Raw genomic sequence first — 20,952 nt, 5'->3', positions numbered from 1 at the left:
TAAAATCTTGGATGTGGAAATGCAGAGAGTCCTTGGCACCTTGCTAAAATTAGCTTGCTCTTGGTTAAACCATTCATTGAAGGGGAGGTATTATTTATGCTCAAGTCTATATGAAGAGGGGAAGTCCCTTAGCATTTATGGGTTTTAGGTAGAGCTCTGTCTTGCTTTGCAACTTTCAAGATGCATGCTTCAAAGATCTGACTAGCTCAAGTTATTGGACCATGAGTACCTCAAACCTTTTGGTTCTAAGAATTGTGTATATGTATGTATGAATACAAGAGTAGATGTAATGTTGAGTAATGTGTGTGTGCAGAGGGGTGTGTGTGAGTCATGTGTATGAGTATGTAAAGAAGGAGCAAGGATAAGTAGTATGTGACATGTGTCTATGTATGTACTATGTGTATGAGTACATATGTACATGTGGCGAATGTTTCTATATGTATGCCATAACTTATAAATATTGTGGCGAATTTAATATATTTCTTTCAATATTTGTTTCACATGAATGGAGAAAGAGCCTTCAAAATCTCGATATACCTCAGTTATGTTGGCGAATAAAAAAATTTAGAGTTATAACTCAACCTACTCGAGTTTCGAAAAAAACAATTGAAAAAATAAAAGTATAGCCATTTGGCGACATATAGCCACTAAAATCATCTATGGTGGAGGTGAAAGACAGCTTCATATAACCAATTCATTGTGTTTTGGTTACCAAGGTAGGTGACGAAAAGATGTGGTAGAGTTTATGTACCTTTGCCACATCATGGACAAATTCTTGTCCCCACTCCAATGCTCCTTGTTTTTTCTTGGGACCATACACTTTTTTGAAGGGTGAGCCACATGAGGCTTGAGGTTTTTGGTTGTATAGCAACTGACCAAATTTCTTTAAATCTAAATTCCTATTGATCTTTTGACTAGGATATTTGCCATCTTCGGTTGAATTGATGTATTACTTGTGTGTTCAAAGGATGGAAGTAGGGCATGGGAGAGAGTTTTGCCTACATCTTCCAATAGAAGGAGTTAGCTTAAAAGTTTTCATTAACTTGAATGAACAATGGAACATTATTATGCCATATCACTTTCCTCTCCAAAATGAATTCTAAGTTCTTCCTATTGACTTTGAACCTTAATTGTAGAGATCTAATATCTAGCCAGTTTTTGGAGGAGAAGTTCCACATATCATTCTGAGGCCCTTCTTGTTGAGTCCTCCCACTTGCTTTAAATTTTCTGTGGGGTACGGTGCTATAATAATACTAAGCTAGATGCAGTCACACTGGCAAACCAATACAGGGTTTTTGTTGCTTTAGGGAGCTCAAGGAGGGGTTTGAAATCAAGCCATGTGCCCCATAACTATTTGACTATTGGAGTAGCTCCTATGGGTGTGAACTTAATGTTAGCAAAAATCACCATATGGGGGGGAGATTGCTAAATTGAGGGCAAGATGAGACTTTGAATTTTGATAAGGAGTGAGCAAAGAGGATGGCATAGTCTTCCTTGGTATGAGACATGCTTCTTAATACCCATTTTCCTATGAGCTTGTCAGCTAGAGAGTGTATATCTAGGATTCCAAGGCTCTTAACCTTTTTGGTAGGGTACAAGTTTGATGCCAGGAGGCATATTTCACGGTGGATTCCGTGCCACGGTGGATTCCTGAGGTTTTACAGTGGATTCCGTAAACTTTTATTACCGGGGCTCATACACAAAGTGGATTCTTTGTGCGAGAGGTCGATGGGGACGCCTATTCTTTTCGGTCGTTTTGTTAATTTTATGTGTACATGGGTGATTCCATAGCGGGTGATTCTGCAAAATATATATTTAAATTAATAAACGTTTATGAGTTTAGAGTGCGCACTCGTGATAAATTAAGGTTAGGATTGATTTCTAACCAATTTATTTATGTAGCTGAAGACTGCTAGGTATTCACTTTTGTCGGTTTAATTGTATTATTTTACTAACGATTGTGAATGCTTCAGTTGATGTGTAGCAGTGGCAGTGGAAAGCATTGGAGGATAGTGTGTATTCAAGTTATCGTCAATATTTTGATGGGCGCGTGTCTTAGGCATGGCGCCTATATTTTGTCGCGCTTATTTATCAAAGCGCTTGATATTTATTTATTATTTTTGTATGCGCATGGGAGCACGATTTAGATATTTGTATTTGGACATTGTATTTGGGTACACTTGACTTCTTGGGTGCCCATTAGCTTTAATTCTCTATTGGCACAAAAGCAAACTCAAAAGCTAAAGCGTGCTATTTTGTAATTTGGGCTATTATTTGAGCTTGAAGATGATTACTATATGAAATACATGCTTTGTGGAGTGCTCACACAAGGCATGGGGGGAGATTGCACCCAATTGGTTTCTTGTTCATGTCGTGCAAGCTTTCTACATTGATTTGTGTGCAAAAAGTAGAGTTCTTTTGTTCTTGGGGACCTTCTGACGCTCATTACGCGCGCTTACGGCATCTGATCTGTGCACCAGTGGTATCAGAACGAAGCTGAGATCGAGAGCTTCCAACACTTACCATCTTGCGCGAAGGTGGAGCTCCTGGAATGATCAAGCTCTACAGTCAGTTTCATCGTGAACGGTCAATACCGGTGTGTTCCTAGCGGTCAAGAACCCCCTTCTGCACTCTCTGATCACGAAGGACCAACTTGTGGAGGTGGAGGACCACTTGGATTCTTCTTCAAGTCGTCTGTGAACAAATAAGAAAACTCCTCTTCCATAGCTAAAAAGCTTAAAACTTTATCTCAAAGTTTATTAAGCTTAGTAATAAGCTTTATAAGAAGCTTATAAAAGCTTCAACCACAAAATTCGTCATCGAGCGGCAGGAGTATGTACTAGTCGGCGTCAAAACGGCAGTCAACGTCCTCACTTGTACGAAAATCACGCAAGCCAGATCAAGCTTTAAGCTCTTTAATCCATTAAGTCTTCCAAGTCTATTAAGCAATCTTGCAAGTCATCAAGGTCACAGAAGTCATAAAAGACTTACTTCAACCACTCTCATAAAGGCTGTTCACATGCAAAAGCACAAAACTAGTCTATTGCTCTCTGGTAGACTCTTTCACACCTGCAAACTTGCTGAACCAGTTTTAGCAAATGCAGAAGGTCATACGCAGTTTCTACGAAGACAACGAATACCGCAATCGCAAAAGAGAAAGACTACAAAAGCCAAACAAAAAAATATACAAGCCTTGTATACTTGCCTTTGAGCTACGCTCATCTCGCTAATCAGATTTTGAGAGTGTGAGGTCTTTTGGATTTTACAAGATGACTGAACAACACATGGATGATTTTATGGCTGAAGGTGATTTACCCAAACCAACGATGGAACAAAAGTTGGATTTGATTATGATGCAGCTCAATGAAGAACGAAGAGCCCGACAAGCTTTGCAAGCTCAATTGGCCAATTTGCAATGAACTACCACTGACAAAGATGGACTGCAACCCGAAGATCTTATACGATGAACCATCGATGCAACGCTTGAAGCTCAATCCATCCGCAAAGAAACAAAGATAAGTAAAAGAAACTTCAAATTTCGTACTTTCAATGGATCACGAGATGGAAAGACTGTACTTGCATTTATCAGTCAGTTTGATGATTACTTCCATGAAGAGACATATGCTGAGAAAGACAAAATTAAATGTGTCACTAACCATTTAGTCGATCGAGCATCTTTATGGTGGACTGTGGTCTGCAAGAGCATTGATTGTCCCACTACCTCGGAGAGTTTCCAAAAGAAGTTTTTGCAGAATTTCCTTCCTCAGTTCCATGAAAAAGCGGTTAAGCAATGGGATCTTCTACAGCAAAGAGATTGCGAACCTATTTCCCAATACTCTGAACGTTTTTGGAATGCCCTACTGCAACTACACATGCTCGAAGATGTACCTGAAGCTACTCACAAACGCAAGTTTATGTCTGGCCTACTTGGACATTACTATGCTGAAGTCAATATGTTCAAGCTAACAACGCTTGAAGATGCAATTTCCTTGGCTCATGACACTGAAGACAAGATTCGTAGAAGAGACAAGCGTCCACAACAATTTCAGACTAATGGTAATTATGGTTCCAAACAATTCACTTTCAAATTTTTGAAGATTCAATCAAAGTCGTTTTCTTCCATCTTCATTCCTTAAGTCTTGGACACGACCACCTGCTTTTCCATTAAATACCAATCCAAACCCTAAGCCATCCTCACAGCCAAACTCCAACATTTCTAAACTTCCTGCCATTACCAATAATGTATATAAAGCCAAATCTATAGTTTGTTACAAATGCCATCAACCTAGACATCTAGCAGCCAATTGTCAAACCAAAAAGCCACCTGTCCATATCAATTATCTTGGAGCAATGGAAGAAGAACAACGTGAGGAAATGCCTGATTTTACGGAAGATGACGACGACATGGATACTACTTCAGATACTTTGCCAGGTATGCCAACTCCCCATTCTTTGTTAACAATGAAATGTTTTGTGCATGGTAAAGAAAAGATTATTTTACATGATGATGGTAGCACACATGATTTTATTTCTGCAAAGTTAGTGAAAGAATTGAAATTACAAACTATTTCTACACATTATTGCATTAAAGCTGCATTCCTAGGAGCAAGATATAATGGAACACAAGAAGTACATAATTTAGAAATTAAAATTGGTGAATATACTGAACGAAGAAATTTCCTAGTTGTACCTTTGCAGTCTAGTGACATTATTTTAGGAATGCCTTGGCGTCATCAGTATAATCCTGACATAGATTATTCTACGCATTCAATTGAAATTTATTTTCAAGGAAAACAAATCACATTGCATGGTATGCACGTATTCAATAATTTTCCACTGCTTACTCATACTCAGGCTAAACGTGCATTACGTAAAAGTAGCAAATCTTATTTAATATGGGTAAATGAACTTCAAGCTAAAGAAAAACAAATGCATCCTAGGCATACATAATTTCTTGCTCAATTTCAAGATTGTTTTGCTGATGATTTACCACCTGGACTACCACCTTCACGACCTGAAGATCACAAAATAGATTTAATTCCTGGAACACAACCAGCATGTAAAGCACCATATAGGCATAACCAAATTGAACAGAAATAAATTCAAAATCAAATAGAAGAATTGCTTAACAGAGGATTAATTAGACCTAGTAGTTCTCCATTTGGTGCACCTGTTTTATTAGTAAAGAAGAATAATAATACTTATCATATGTGCATTGATTATCGTGCCCTAAACAAAATTACTGTTAAGAATATATATCCAATTTCTAGGGTAGATGATCTTATGGATAAGTTACAAGGATCTACCATATTCAGTAAGATAGATCTTAAATCTGGTTATCATCAAGTAAGATTGGATAAATCTGATATATTCAAAACTGCATTTAGAACACAAATTGGACAGTATGAATTTCTAGTGATGCCTTTCGGTCTAACTAATGCACCAGCTACATTTAGTCGCATGATGAATCGCATATTTCTGAAATATCAGCATTGTGTTATAGTATTCTTTGATGATATCTTAGTATTCAGTAAAAATGAGAATGAGCATTATGAACATCTGTCTTTAGTTTTCAAGTTGTTAAAAGACAATCAATTGTATGCTAATCCAGAAAAGAGTGAATTCTTTCAAACATAAATTGAATATCTAGGACATATTGTTTCATCAGAAGGTATTAAGGTTGACCCTAAAAAGATAGAAGCAATTTTAAATTGGCCCGTACCCAAAAATGTGCATAAGCTACGTTCTTTTCTAAGTCTTGCTAGTTTTTACAGAAAGTTTGTGCGAAATTTCTCATTACTTGCATTACCTTTGACAAAACTTTTAAAGAAGGGTATTCTTTATAATTGGTCTGACAATCAATAAAAATCTTTTGATTTATTGAAACATGCATTAACCCATGCTCCTGTATTACAACTACTTGATTTCAATAGACCATTATTTTTAGTAGTTACTGATGCTAGTGGATCTAGAATAGGAGACGTCCTTATGCAAGATAATCATCCCATAGCCTACTCTAGCTATAAACTCAAACCATCTGAACTTAAATATTCTACCTATGATAAAGAATTGCTAGCTGTAGTACAAGCCTTACGACAATGGAAACATTACTTAATGGGTTCTGAATTTATGATCAAAACTGAATAACAAAGTATTAGACACCTCCTTAGTCAACCCCAAAGATGTTACTTTTCAAGCTGATTGGAATAAACTAGTTGCAAATAATTGGATTCCTATTGATTCACTGTCTTACAATAATGGATTCATGTTTTATGAAAAGAGATTATGTGTGATAGTTCCATTTAGATCATTTGTTTTGCATAAAATTCATTGTCCTCCATATCAAGGTCATAGAGATATTATATCTACTTTGCATACAATGACTGAAGATTTTTATTGGCCACATATGGACACTGATGTATCTAACTTTGTATCTGAATGTTTAGTTTGTCAACGAGTTAAAAGACACCATGGTAAACAGTATGGTTTATTCATGCCATTATCTATTCCATCATGACCATGGAAATAGATTTCAATGGATTTTATCACACTGGTTTACCTAACACTAAAGCTAACCATGATATGATTTGGACTCTTGTCGACAAGTTTAGCAAACAAGCATATTTCATTCCATGCAAGAAAACTCTAACTGCATCTCAAGCTGCTCAATTGTTTTTGAAAACGGTTTTTACTAATCATGGCTTACCAAAAGTTATTATTTCTTATCGTGATTCTAGATTTTGTAATAATTTTTGGATTACTTTGTTTGCTAACTTAGGAACAAAGATTGATTTTTCATCTGCATTTCATCCTAAAACTAACGGTCAAACAGAAGCTACTAACAATACTATTTTAGATCTTTTACGTGCTTACACTATTTCAAAACCACACACATGGGATACATATCTACATTTACTTCAGTTTGCATATAATAATACACCACATACAGCTACAAAGAAAGCATCATTTGAAGTTATTTATAGATATAGATTGCCTACACTTGTTGCATTATTATCAAACAAAATTCAAATTGCTGATGATATTGCTAACATGCATGCCACTATTTTTGATAAAGTTAAAGATATGATTGCCAAAGCCCAGCAATCATATACAAAACAAGCAAATAAGAAAAGACAGGCTATGAATTTCAAAATTGATGACTATGTTTGGTTACGCATAGAAAAATGTAGATTACAAAGTGTAGATAAACACCCAGTTGTCAAATTAGCACCTAGATTCTATGGACCATTCACAAAATCAATGACAATGCATTTAAACTAGAACTACCACAACATTGGAAAATTCACAATACCTTCCAAATCAGTTTATTATGGCCCTTTAGAGGCCAATTACCTGTACACCCTGTCTATGAAAACCCACCTTTGTTAGATGATGAGACTGGAATCCTTGAGCCTGAAACTATTTTAGATACTAACTTTATGACCACTAGAACTGGCTGTAGATATTCTAGATATTTGGTCAAGTTTAAAAACCATCCTGTTGAAGAGGCCCAATGGATGCACGCTAGAGACTTAAATGCTTTCCCCACTCTGTAAGATCCACATTAAGCTAATAGCAATTGAGGACAATTGCTATCCCACCCCGGGGGTATGATGCCAGGAGGCATATTTCACGGTGGATTCCGTGAGGTTTTACGGTGGATTCCGTAAACTTTTATTACTGAGGCTCATACGCAAAGTGGATTCTTTGTGTGAGAAGTCGATGGGGACGCCTATCCTTTTCGGGCATTTTGTTAATTTTATGTGTACATGGGTGATTCCATAGCGGGTGATTCTGCAAAATACATATTTAAATTAATAAACGTTTATGAGTTTAGAGTGCGCACTCGTGATAAATTAAGGTTAGGATTGATTTCTAACCAATTTATTTATGTAGCTGAAGATTGCTAGGTATTCACTTTTGTCGGTTTAATTGTATTATTTTACTAACGATTGTGAATGCTTCAGTTGATGTGTAGAGATAGTAGCGGTGGCAGTGGAAAGTATTGGAGGATAGCATGTATTCAAGTTATCGTCAATATTTTGATGGGCGCGTGTCTTAGGCATGGCGCCGATATTTTGTCGCGCTTATTTATCAAAGCGCTTGATATTTATTTATTATTTTTGTATGCACATGGGCGCACGATTTAGATATTTGTATTTGGACATTGTATTTGGGTATGCCTGACTTCTTGGGCGCCCATTAGCTTTAATTCTCTATTGGCACAAAAGCAAACTCAAAAGCTAAAGCGTACTATTTTGTAATTTGGGCTATTATTTGAGCTTGAAGATGATTAATATATGAAATACATGCTCTGTGGAGCGCTCACACAAGGCATGGGGGGAGATTGCACCCAATTGGTCTCTTGTTCATGTCGTGCAAGCTTTCTACATTGATTTGTGTGCAAAAAGTAGAGTTCTTTTGTTCTTGGGGACCTTCTGATGCTCACTACACGTGCTTACGGCATCCGATCTGTGCACCAAAGTTTTCCAAGCTACTTTGCAGATTTTGAACTTAGAGAATTCCCATTTTCCAGAGGTAGTTCCTGTAGAAGGCGTCAAGCTAGGAGAGGCTAGATTTCGAGGGTTGCTACTAGCAAGAAAGGAAGTAGACATATGAAGGGAGGATGATGTGGTTGAGGATGACTATTCTTGAGGGAAAATCTAGTTTGAGATAGTTCCACTTTTTGATTTTAGCTAGGAATTTGTCCATCACCCATTGCCATCTTTGTTGCATCATTATTTCAAAGCCCATTGGGATTCCTAGGAGCTGAAATATGACCCCTACCATAATGGGTTTGTATCTAGCTTCAAGTAGCCAGGGGGGATCCTTGATTATCGTTTTGATCCTAGTTTTAGAGTGGTTAATTTTGAAGTTAGAGGAAAGATAAAATGTCTCTAAACATGCCCAAAAGGAGAAGATAGAGACATGATCATTGTTCAAGGTTGAGTTTGTGTCATTTGCAAATAGATTCAAGATCATCTCTTTTGCTGCCCTTGGTAGGAAAATTTCTTTTATGTTTCCTTTCTGGTATTGCTCCTCTATCAACCACCTTAAGCCATATGTAGAAATAGCAAATAGAAGAGAAGTGAGTAGGCATACCTGTCTGATAGACCTTCTAAGAGAGAAGGGGGGATGTGAGGTCTCCATTTAACAAAAAATCTTGTTGCCACATTTCCAAATCAAATAGAGATATATTTGATAAATCATTGACCTTGTCTCATGTCTAGGAGGGATTGGACAATAAAATCCCACTCCAATCTATTATAGGCTTTGTTAAAGTCTATTTTCATAAAAACACAATCTTAATTATTCCATTAAGCATAGTCAAGTCCTTCCTAAAGTTTGATTATAACGCCTAGATTATATCTACCTTTTATAAATCCTTTCTTATCTTTCCTAATTCATTTATCCAAGTGGGCAAAGAGCCTTCGGTCAATACTTTGGCAAAAGCTTTTGTAGGCTGCATGCAAGCATGTGATTGATCTCTAGTTACCTAGGATTTCTTATAAAGAAGGGGAAATATAAGTACCCAAGGAAAATAGAGAAAAATATTGGCTACATGACAACACATATATGATGTGTGGGTTTCATTTTTATACCATCAATTAATACAAATACCCTTTTATCTCCATCTTCTTCACTTTCAGTTTTCATCACTTCATGTCCCTTCTCTCTCCTCTTCTTGTCATTCTCTCTCTCCTTTCTATCTTTCTCTCTCTTCTCGTAGTATTTCTCTCTCCTCTTCTTCCTCTCTTTCTCTCTTCTACTCATTATCTCTCTCCTCTTAGCATCTTTCATTATAGTTGGTATTAGAGCCTCATTCTTTGGTAACTAGAAATCTCATAAAAGCCATGGCCAAGTTGGAGGAGGCTCACAAGATGGAGAGAGTTTTGACTATAGATACTTTTTAGAGGAGAGTTTTTGTTCTTCATTCTTGAGTAGCTCCCATGGATTCTCAATAAGAAACCTCCATCTATCTTCTTCTTCTTCACTTCCCCTATCTTGGAGCATTTTAAGGACCATCATCAAGTGCTACAGGTCAACAAGAGATTGAGACAACATGACTTTGTTAGCCTATTTACATTGTCATCATTGTCTTTACTATCCTCAAGAGGTGCTGCTACAAAAGAAGACAAGAGACCTAAATTCAAGGAGGCTTGAGAAAATAAGATAATTCTGAAAGTAGCCTCAAAGGGTCTGGAGAGAAGAAGCTAGAAGTCAACCTTGCTTGGGACAATTGGAAAGGGGCAGCCTGCATCAATGTACATCATACAAATGAGGGGAGAGCACGGATCATTTTTCATAGCAAGAGAAGAAGTGCTACCACTCCTTGAAACCCACTAGAATTTCATAGACATGGCACTTGTCTGGAGCCCTTTTGGAAGCTCAATTGTAAAGATTGCACTTCAATTGCAAGTTTGTGATTGTTGTTTAGAGACTTAGTCTCAGATTTGAGAGAGAAAATAGTACTCCTGTTGGATGCCCTGTGAGAGGTTGGTGCAGTTCCAACCAAGTTGCACCTCTCCTCCTCAAGCCAACTCCAAGCAAGCTTGCAAGGCACAAGGAAATTAAGGCTATCTCAATGAGCTTGAAGTCAACTCCGTCATGAGGAAGGGCTGCTTCTTCAACAATGTCAACAGTGCGGGAGCCAAGATTCAAGCCATTTGCAAATCGCAACTACACATTAGACTCCTTGATCTCCCCTAGTGTTGTGCAGTGTTGCATAGGGTAGACCCTTACCAAATCAAGCTTGTTTCTACCTTGAAGCCCAATGTTGATTTGTTGGAAGTATAGTTTTTTGCTTTGTCTTCCAATTATCCCTTTAGGGTCTGGTATTCAACAATAGGGTTTGGGGTAAGATAGGTATCAAGATCTATGGTCCAATCACAAGGGAGAACTACCAGGACAACCAGTTGCAATTTAGTCTATTTTCTTAGGCTATTCTTGAGGCCACTCAAGTTTTGGATCTATTGAATGACTATTTTGATGGGCTTTATGGGGAAGATCTTATATTTGCTGCTCACAATTGGCACATTGCTGACCTCCTCCCCAACTTCACTCCCTTTTGCATCATGCACTTTGCTCATATTGTGCTCTAAGCTAGCAATGTTGTTAGTGGTTATAGGAGTGTAACCAGGCTGACCTCCCCCACTTACAAACTCAACATTGTAGAAAGAGGATAAGACCGTTTTTGAAAGAAGAGAGCAGCCATGGAGGAGTGTGTGGAAGTGCTATTTGATACTACTATTGTAGGAGGTGTGTGGGATGGCTGTGAGAGTTGATGCAATGCAAGATTGCAAAATGCTTTTTATTTGATTGCAAGGGAGGTTTTCTATTGATCTTCTATTATCTTATGTCTACAATGGTGGAGCTATGGTAGGATTCAAGCTTCACTCATCATGAATTCTTGGATGAGATCTAATTCTTGCAGGAGTAGCATTGGCCAGAAGGCAAAGACAAAACCTCATATAGCCTCACATCATCTGCAAACTTCTTCTCATTTTCTCAAGATTCATCACCCGAGGTGTCACTCCACTACAAATATTTGTGCGACTTTGAAATGCTTCTAGTGATAGTTTCACTAGAAGTTGAGCTTTCACCGTAATACTACAAGATGATATGCTAGATTCCATTGAACCATCTTGTACATCACTTGTAACACTCGATCTTCCACTAGAAGAATTGTTTTTATTGTTCAACCCACGATATTGAGCCTAAAAAATGCCACTTGCACTAGGTAAGGTGCATTGGGAATTAGGAAACGTGCTTGGACTCTTATTATCATGAGATTTATGAGCATTCTACAATGGATTTTGCTTAATTAGGCAAAAAGGCCATGGTTTTTTTTGGAACACATTGCATTTTCTAATCCAATATCCTTGAATTTTGGTCGAGTTCAACCGACTCATGCTTGCATTTAAACCTACTAATGAAACTTGATGTTAATGGTGAAACCAAGGATCATCCATTTCCACTCCCATCAAGCTTCCCTCCAATGATAAATTTGTCCATTGTAGAGTGTGACTTTCTAGAGTAGTACCCCCCATCAAGAGAGATGGCTCTACTTGCATATTTATCTAAGTTGCTTCAGAGGCTAGGATCTAATGCTACCTAGACACTATTGCCTACATTTCAAATCTTTAACTGATGAGATTATATGTTCAAATAAAGGACTTGTTGTTAGCTTTGATGGGACTAGTTTTGAATGTGACAATGATGATATTTCTTGGTTGTATTCACTATGAGATTGCCCATACAACTAGCATAACAATTTACAGAATTGAAGCTTTTGGTTAACAACCTTGAAAATGAGTGGGTTTTTAAAAATTATGAAGCTGAGAGACATTGAAATTTGTGTCAAAATTTTGATCTAGAGGGTTACTGATTGCGACAACCATACCAAGGGTGTTGTATGGGGTGGATGACAACCCATTTATGAGGGGATTCTTAGCATGGCATACAAGACATATAAATCATATAGTGTGGATTATTCATGAAACAACATGGAGATTGATCAAAGAGGAGACATGCCTACGATGAAGTTAGCAATAATTGGAAATGTGGCTACATTGGTTTGGAACTTGCAGTAGCTTTGATACTGGTTAAGATTAGCATCAATAGAAGCAACCTCCAGTAGTAGTGGCCTCTTTATTTGTGTATGCATAGCTCTTGAATCTCAACCTTTGAGCATTGGATCTACCATATGAGGAAACTTTCTCTTGTCCTTGAAGCAACATCTTCCATAGATGTAGGATTGATGTCCTTACTATTTGTGGGAGATTACTAATGCAGATGATCTCATTTGAAACTAAGGATTGTTATGGTTGATGTGGATTTAACACCCAGTAGATCATGAACTTGCAAACCATATATCCACTAGGGATGTATAAGGAGCACCCAAGGAGCTTAGCTATTGTTGTTCAAAAGCATTCCAACAAGCCTCTACAGAGTTGCCTTGGGAGGAGGGTATGGCCAAATCTGGGTTAACAATAAGGAGGAACATGTAGACATTTAAGAAAGTTGTCATGAAGTATCTGAGAGGTTAATCAAGTAGGATTTCATGAATCAAAGGTAGGAATAAGAAGTAAAAAAATGCAATCATTGAAGCATGCTATCATGAGTATTTGAGAGGTCCATTGAGTAGTGTGTAATAGTGAGCAACCGCTCGATAAACCGAATCATGGCTCCTTGTTCTAGCTCCTTTTCTCACTCTTGGCATCCCAAAATTAATGCATTAAATGCTACTCTATGGTGACAAGAGGCTCTCTAGGCTAAGAGACACAAACAACTAATTTAGCAACATAGTCAATTAATATCTAAGGTGGATTGAGTGATCTCAAACATCTCAATCACCAACACTCAAGCCAAGGCAACCAATGACAAACTTGCAGCCCTTACAACTCAAGTTGCTCAAATGATTGCACTTAAAAGGATGGATTAGTGTGATTATGTGTAGTAGCATGAGAATTCTCATGTAAATTATAGTACCATGACCATTGGCATGTGTCTGACGAGAAAAGGTAGCAGCATGTGATTACTTATGGTCAGCATGGATATGATGATTGTGCATATTATGAGCAACAGCTTGCATTTGATGACTATGCACATTCTTATGGGCAACTGTATGTACATGGGCAGCATCACTATCAACAATGGAGTGATCAATATTTTCAACCACTTAATCATTACTATGAGCAACATGAGCATCATTATGAGCAACATGATGCTTCTCATGAATGATGCCATGATGAGAGCATCTCACTGCAGATTCATGAGACAAAGACCCTTCATTCCAAGAATCTTGAATTTGAATGCTTGGTAGTAGCCAGTAATGTAGGGATCATGGACATGCAGCACCTAGGGGTTGTCTAGTGGTGATTGTAGCCTCATTTGCTCTAGCCCTACATGGTATAGTGGTTCTTGATGAGTTTATGGAAGAGTCAGTGCATGCTACCATGTGGATCATTGAGGATCTTGCACCACAATCAATGCTTGAGGATGACACCATAGATCACTTCTGTGATATAGTGAATGTATTGAATCACAATTATCCTTTTGACCTTGCTGGTAGTGCAAAGAGCCATGCTTGTATGGATAATGCCTATGATCCTTGATGCTTACTATACATGTTATCCATTTGATCCTAGGAAAATAGAGTGGTACTCAATCAATCCCATAGTTTTAGCCTTGTAATAAGCCTTGATTTTGCTTCTTCACCTTCAACTTTCATGGCTTCCTCTCCCTTCTCTCTCCTCTTCTTGGCATTCTATGGATGTGGTCCATGCTTGAGCTAGGCTACTTGTTGTAGTGAAGTGCTAGTTCCAAATGGAGGCAACAATTTTTTGGACATATTGGAGTTCAAAGAGGGCCAGGTCTGCATCATGAAACCAGCCAACTCTTACCTTAGGATTTTGGGAATGGCTTATTGTGGTGAGAATATGTTTGTGGTTTAAGAGAACAATAGTCTAGATAATGTTTTGCCTATAGTTCATCTAATTTCCCAAGAGTCTTGATGAAATGTAACATTTGTCTAGTCTAGTTAGGGATTCCCAAATTTTCAAATGTGACTAAATTGACCCAAAGGTGTAAACAGAAACTATCACTATCTCCACCCCTACTTTCAATAAATCCACTACCCACTTGTGATGTGGATTGGACATGAATCTACATTTGGAACTATTGATTCTATTGTGGACCCCTATTGCAGCCCCTCCACTACCGCCATCATGATTGGTATGAGCCCACAATAGTCCTTGGAGATGGAATGGATATTTTTCCTTAAAGGAACTCCTTGATTTTTCACTTCTTGCAATCGGATGAAGTCAAGGGATAATGTTTCCTACTGTAGCTAGTGCTTAATTACTAATGGATGAAGGGGTTTGTGAGACCTTTTGTATTATATGCTAAGGATTTTAGGGACTTTACCATCATTTTTTGCTGAGCTTTGACTCATTTTCATAACTATGCCTTGAAGAGTCTTCTTTTGTTGACCCTCATTTATGTTGATGGTCAGAGGAGGAGTGCCTATTTGTCTCTCTCTCAATTGAATATAGGATATGATCATGGAAAGGTGAGTCATTGTATGTGGGGCTCCTGTGACATAGATAGAGAGAGAGAGAGAGAGAGAGAGAGAGAGAGAGAGAGAGAGAGAGAGAGAGAGAGATGAATTTATTTATTAATTAGAAATATCAAATGATATGATATTTTAATGGTTGAACAAACACATGTAATGTGTACATACTCTAAAAACATCCACAAATGCACATACACTATTAAAAAAAGAGTCTAATTTCTTTTTTTATTAACCATATAGACTAAGATAATAATTTTAATGGTTGAATATGTTCATGCAATGTATATATACTCTAAAACCATACATAGATGCACATAGTCTATAAAAAATACAAACAATACATATACACATGTATGCATGAATACATACATGCAAACCTACGCAAACACATGAACACATAAGCGGAGAGTATGCATACTTATGAGACTACACAAATAGATATGCATGTATACACACACACATGCATATGTAGATACACATCCACACACACTATATATATATATATATATATATATATATATATATATATATATATATATATATATATATATATATACACACACACACACATATATACATATACATGTAATGCATACACATATATACATACATATACATAACATGCACACATATGAGATAAAGAAAGTTAAGAGACATGAGAAAGAAAAAGAATGGAGAAAAAATATAAATGATGAGAGTGAGAAAGAGGAAATACATTTACAAGGCCATACAAATAGATGCACATAGACACATACATACATATGTATACACATATATATGCACACACACACGAGGGAAAAGAAAATATGTATATGTATCTACGTGTGTATGTATGTGATTCATTTATATCTACATATGAACATGGGAATGTTTGTGTATTATTAGAAGTTTAGAGTATGTTTCTTATGTCAATCACCATGAATCCTCTTGCCACATGAAACATGCTTTTAAATCCTAGTGCAAAGCATTGGAGAATACTCATGTGAAGTGTTAGGAGAATCTAGGCATGAAGCGTCTAATCATCATTAAGCTAAACATTGTGGCATGAAGTTACCACTGTCTTGAGTTATGAAAGGTAGAGCATGAGTGGAAGCACACAAGTGATGTAATGAAACAAATTATCAACATGAGAGTTGAAGCCTATTCCAAGTATAAACTTTGTAAATATTTGAGTGAAGAGAAAAGAGGACTTAAGAATTAGCATAAAAAGGAAAGAAGTGCTAATGTAGCATTATTCTTGGGCATTATCACAATTTTATCCTTCTTGTCTTTTCAACTTTTTGTACTTGGTTTGCAGCTCATGGCTACATTGTGCTATGGTAATAGAAGATGTTCCATGACCTGCTGGCCATGCTTGTAACTCAGTTTACATTTCTTGTTGTGTGTAGCTTAGAATAATTTGATTTCTTGTTCATTTTCATTGTTGATTAGTCTTTCTTTACATTAGTATCAGAGCATTAGTTTAGATCCTTGGCAAGAGTCATTTTCTTTTACTTGATCCAATTTCACAGACTAGGGAGTGGAATCCACAATTAGATCTGAGTTACATGACTTAGTTTCTTCATAATTGGGGTTATATTTGAAGTTCTATTACAAACAATGACAAAGATGGTGATTCTTGGCATTACCCTGTGGAAAATTTGGCCAAGCTGGCCTCAAGAATCCATAGACAAAGTCTGGATCAATCTCCTTCCCATGCTCTCCATAATGCCAATGGACTCCATATCTTTGTTCTTTACCTCTTCAGCTTCATGTAGAGTAGTGATTTGGGCTACTTAGCCTTCTTCTTTCCCTCTACATCTCGTGGAGTGCAGCAGCGTGAACTGCACCTAATCAGGGAAATCCTCCATATCGTCAAAAAAATAAGCTCTATTGCTCAAGTAACCCATGCTTGAGACATCTAATCTATCTAGCAACTAGCCTTCTTCAAGCTTGGGCAAGATATCTTCTATTCTTGGACTCTTCTCTCTCCCATGAAACCCTATTCTTGACAGTTTTGGACATCAACAAAGAATCTCAGATTTCTTGAAGAAAATGAAGGGAGTCTTGGTGTCAAATCACTCGTGGAGCTTGCTTATACACATTGCTTCAATTTATTGTCAACATTGAAGAATCTTTGGTATTTATTGGTCTAACATTGAAGAATCTTTGGTATATATTGGTATTTGGAAGCTTTGGACAGCATGCATCTTCAATGTCACTGAAATCCTTGATTCTCTTCTCAATTTTTGGAGTTTACAATCTACATTGGAGTTGTTCATTATCATCTTTCAAGCTCTACATCAAATGGAAGAAGAATTTACCTTCATCAACCATACTTGAAGCATTGGAGCAACAATGGAGTTCATAGGAGAAGAGTATGAAGCTGAGTTTGAAGTTGAAGATAAGCCATCTTTGTGAGAGGTATCTTAATCAATTACACTCTTCACATACAAGCATAAGAGGTACTTTCAATCATCTTTAATCCCTCCCTTTTGAATCCAATTGCTGAGCTAATCCAATTGATGGAAGAGGGATTAAAATGATTAAGAATTCCAATCATTTTCCAAATGCATTCCATGAATAATCCATAGAGCTACCTTAGTGATTAATCACTATCATTCACTGAAATAATCACTCTCAATGCCTCTAATTCTCATCCATTTTTCCCTAACCCTGGCATTGAACTGTTTGCCTCTTGTTTCATTGCCATGAATGAAAAGTTTTTCCAATGGTAAGTGAAATAAAAATTGTAAATGAGTGAGTCACTATTGTGGGTATTCTTTACCTATCCCCATTTTAATTTTCAGCCCAATTCCATACAAGTTCTTGTATATCATGAAATGGCAATCAAATTCCTTTCAATACATTCATTTCATGCTATCTTTGTTAGCCTCTGCCATGTCTATTCCCACAAGGAAAAGTGGATGCTAGGTGAGTTGGTAGGACAAAAGAGAGGTGACCCTTCCCTACTGACGAGGACCCTGAAGGGGAGCACAATCCAGCTTGAGAGGGAAATTTGCACACCCCTCAAGTCTCAGATCCCACGCATTTAAATTTTGGGTGCATGTACCACTTCAAAGGCACAAGAATTCAGTCTATAGCTTGATGTAATTGGCATTGGTTTCATGATGTAATGGCAAATGCATGGCAGCTATTGAATAAGGCAAATGTATGACAACATAATGTAATGTAATTGGCAAATTGGGATAGGGCTATGCTAAGCAAGATGTATGCTACTTGTGGCATTTGTAATTTGGGTCAGCAAATAAAGAGTTGGAATAGGGTATGCAAACAAGGTCCCATTGATTGGATCCTTATCTTGTAGTCTACGATGGGATTATTCAATCCTTTGGTTTCTTGCAGAGGTTATTCTCAATTTTGCAGTTGTATGGAGTTCCTTTGCAAGTCTACATAGTTGGTACATGCATGAAATTCACGATACAAGTCATTAAATGACCAAAACAAAGCATTCACAAGTTGTAAGAAATTCCAAACAGCTACATTGAATTGCTTATAGATTTTTCTGTACTCAAACATTTTCAAAGGGGACATCCTGCTTTATACAAAGCCAAAAATTTGGTCATTTGGATCATTAGAGCTCAAGATATTTGAGTTTTTCTTCTACTGTACATCCAGGATAGGACATCATCTATGGCTAAAAATAAAAGAAAGGAACTCATTATGGATACCATCAATGAAGTTTTAAGAGCCTATCAATTGGATAAAGAATGTGAAGCTTCACAAGAGGCTATTTACCACGAGAACCATGATAATGGGGAGCTAGAGATTAGTTCAACAGATGTTGCAGTAAACAAACAAGTGAATGGGATTGACACTACTCATGTCTCTACTGATTCTAACAGTTTTCAACAACTCTCCAATGACATAAAGACATGAAGCCAGGCATTGACAAGATCGTGGCTCTCTTGAATGAGAGGATATTACTTACAACTATTCCAAATGCTCCAAGTCTTCCCATTGTTCAAGAGCAACCAAAGACCACAATTCCCAAGGTTGTTGGACACTATGAAGTTGGAGAGACATCAAAAGCTCATCCCTCTCAATTTCAGCCCCTAAATCAACCCAAGACCCACACTAGCCCTCATGGACAGGATTTGAAAGTTAAGACTCATGCTAACTCAAGGCTTGATGATGACACACATGGATGCCATCCTTTTTACAAGTCTTTTTATGGACAACAATCTACTATCCCTAAATCTACACATGAAGAGAAAGCTAAAGAACAAAAGTCTTATCATGGTCAAGCAAGTGGTGGTAATAATTTTCATGGGCAGCACCATTACAATGGACATGGTCATGTGAATTCAGCTCCAATTTCTTTTGGACAACAACATCAAGTCAATAATACTCATGTAAATAATTAGCCTTAGAAACAAGGTCCTCATTCAAATCAGTTTTAGCTTGATCAAATAAGTGGACAGCAACCACCAATGAATGCTACAACAAATACACACTCTCCAATGTATGGACGTCAAGTCTATGGACAGCCTCATGCTGTTGGCAATTCTTTCTTTTTGCCACAAGGACAATTTAATAAGCCAAATGGGTTTGTATATACTCATGGACAGTAACAACCATATGTTCATGGAACATGGAGTAACGATGTTCAAAAGTAAAATTCTTTTGGTCTAAACTTTAATGGACAGCAACACAATAATGGCCAATCTCATCAATATGAGTGGGAACACAAGGAGAAAATAACAATTTCTAATTTCAAGGGTGAAAATCCATCCCCCTACCGAATTAGAAGAATGGTTTGACAAGCTTGAGATGTGTTTCTCTTTGTATCCTAGATCTGAGAATGCCAAGATAAAATCTGCATCCCTACATTTGGATGGATATGCACGTACTTGGTGGCGGTACATGTCAAGGATTGGTAATGAATTCTTGACATGGGATGCATTAAAGGGGGCAATGATCAAAGTTTTTGTGTCTCCTATTGAAAAAGAGAAATTAGAGAAGAAATGGTATGCTCTTGATGAGCAAAGGGGATTATATGTTAGAGATTATTCTAACCAATTCCTTAATCTCTCTATGTATGTGGATGGAGTATCTGACAGTGCCAAGCTAAATAAGTATATATTTGGGCTTTAATCTTCTCTATCTTCGGAAGTGGGAGTTATGAAATCATCCTCTTTACAAGCTGCCATACAATTGGTTGAAAGGTATGGTAAAAAATACAAGAGTTTTCTACAAAGAACATGGCAACATTTTTAGCCAACCCAGTCTACTAGAACAACTGCAAATTATGGGCAAACAAAATTGAATTTCAACTAGGAGGGAAGCCAACAAATACCTACAGTAAGATTCCTACATTTCCTTCTGTTTGTGGATCAAAACAGGGGAGTAATTTCAGATTTAATGCTGAAAATAGATTCGATGGAAAGGGGACTGAAATATGTGGCAAAAACTCAACTCCAATGGTGCAAGAAAAGCATGTGTCTAATGACAACCTGAAGGACATGTACGCGAACGGTCTATGCTTCAAATGTGGGGAGAAATGGTCTCCCGGCCACAAGTCAAAATGCAAAGCCAAGAATGTCAAAGTGAGCATGATCTTTGAAGAGTAATTGGATGTTGAGGCAAATGAAAGTAATCTATCTAAGCTTGATTAATTACCTACTCTTGAGGAAATGCATGACCATGATGATGATTGCCATGAAGAATTTTATGACCCTATGGATGGTTTTCCATTCGACCTAGATGGTTTCTACATTGATGATCCTTGGACAAATTTGGATTCATTGAAGCTTTGTTCTATCTCCTGTGATGTATGGAACAGTTCCAAAGGGGACAATACATTACGCCTTAAAGGCTACATTAATAGAAGAATTGCTCATATTCTTATCGACACCGGGAGTACACATAGTTTC

This window comes from Lygodium microphyllum, chromosome 26 (genome assembly GCF_053477565.2).
Source record: "Lygodium microphyllum isolate KBCC chromosome 26, Lygodium_microphyllum_v1.1.10, whole genome shotgun sequence".
Lineage (NCBI taxonomy): Eukaryota > Viridiplantae > Streptophyta > Polypodiopsida > Schizaeales > Lygodiaceae > Lygodium > Lygodium microphyllum.
The sequence above is the reverse complement of the archived record's forward strand: the minus strand, read 5'-3'. Positions refer to the sequence as shown.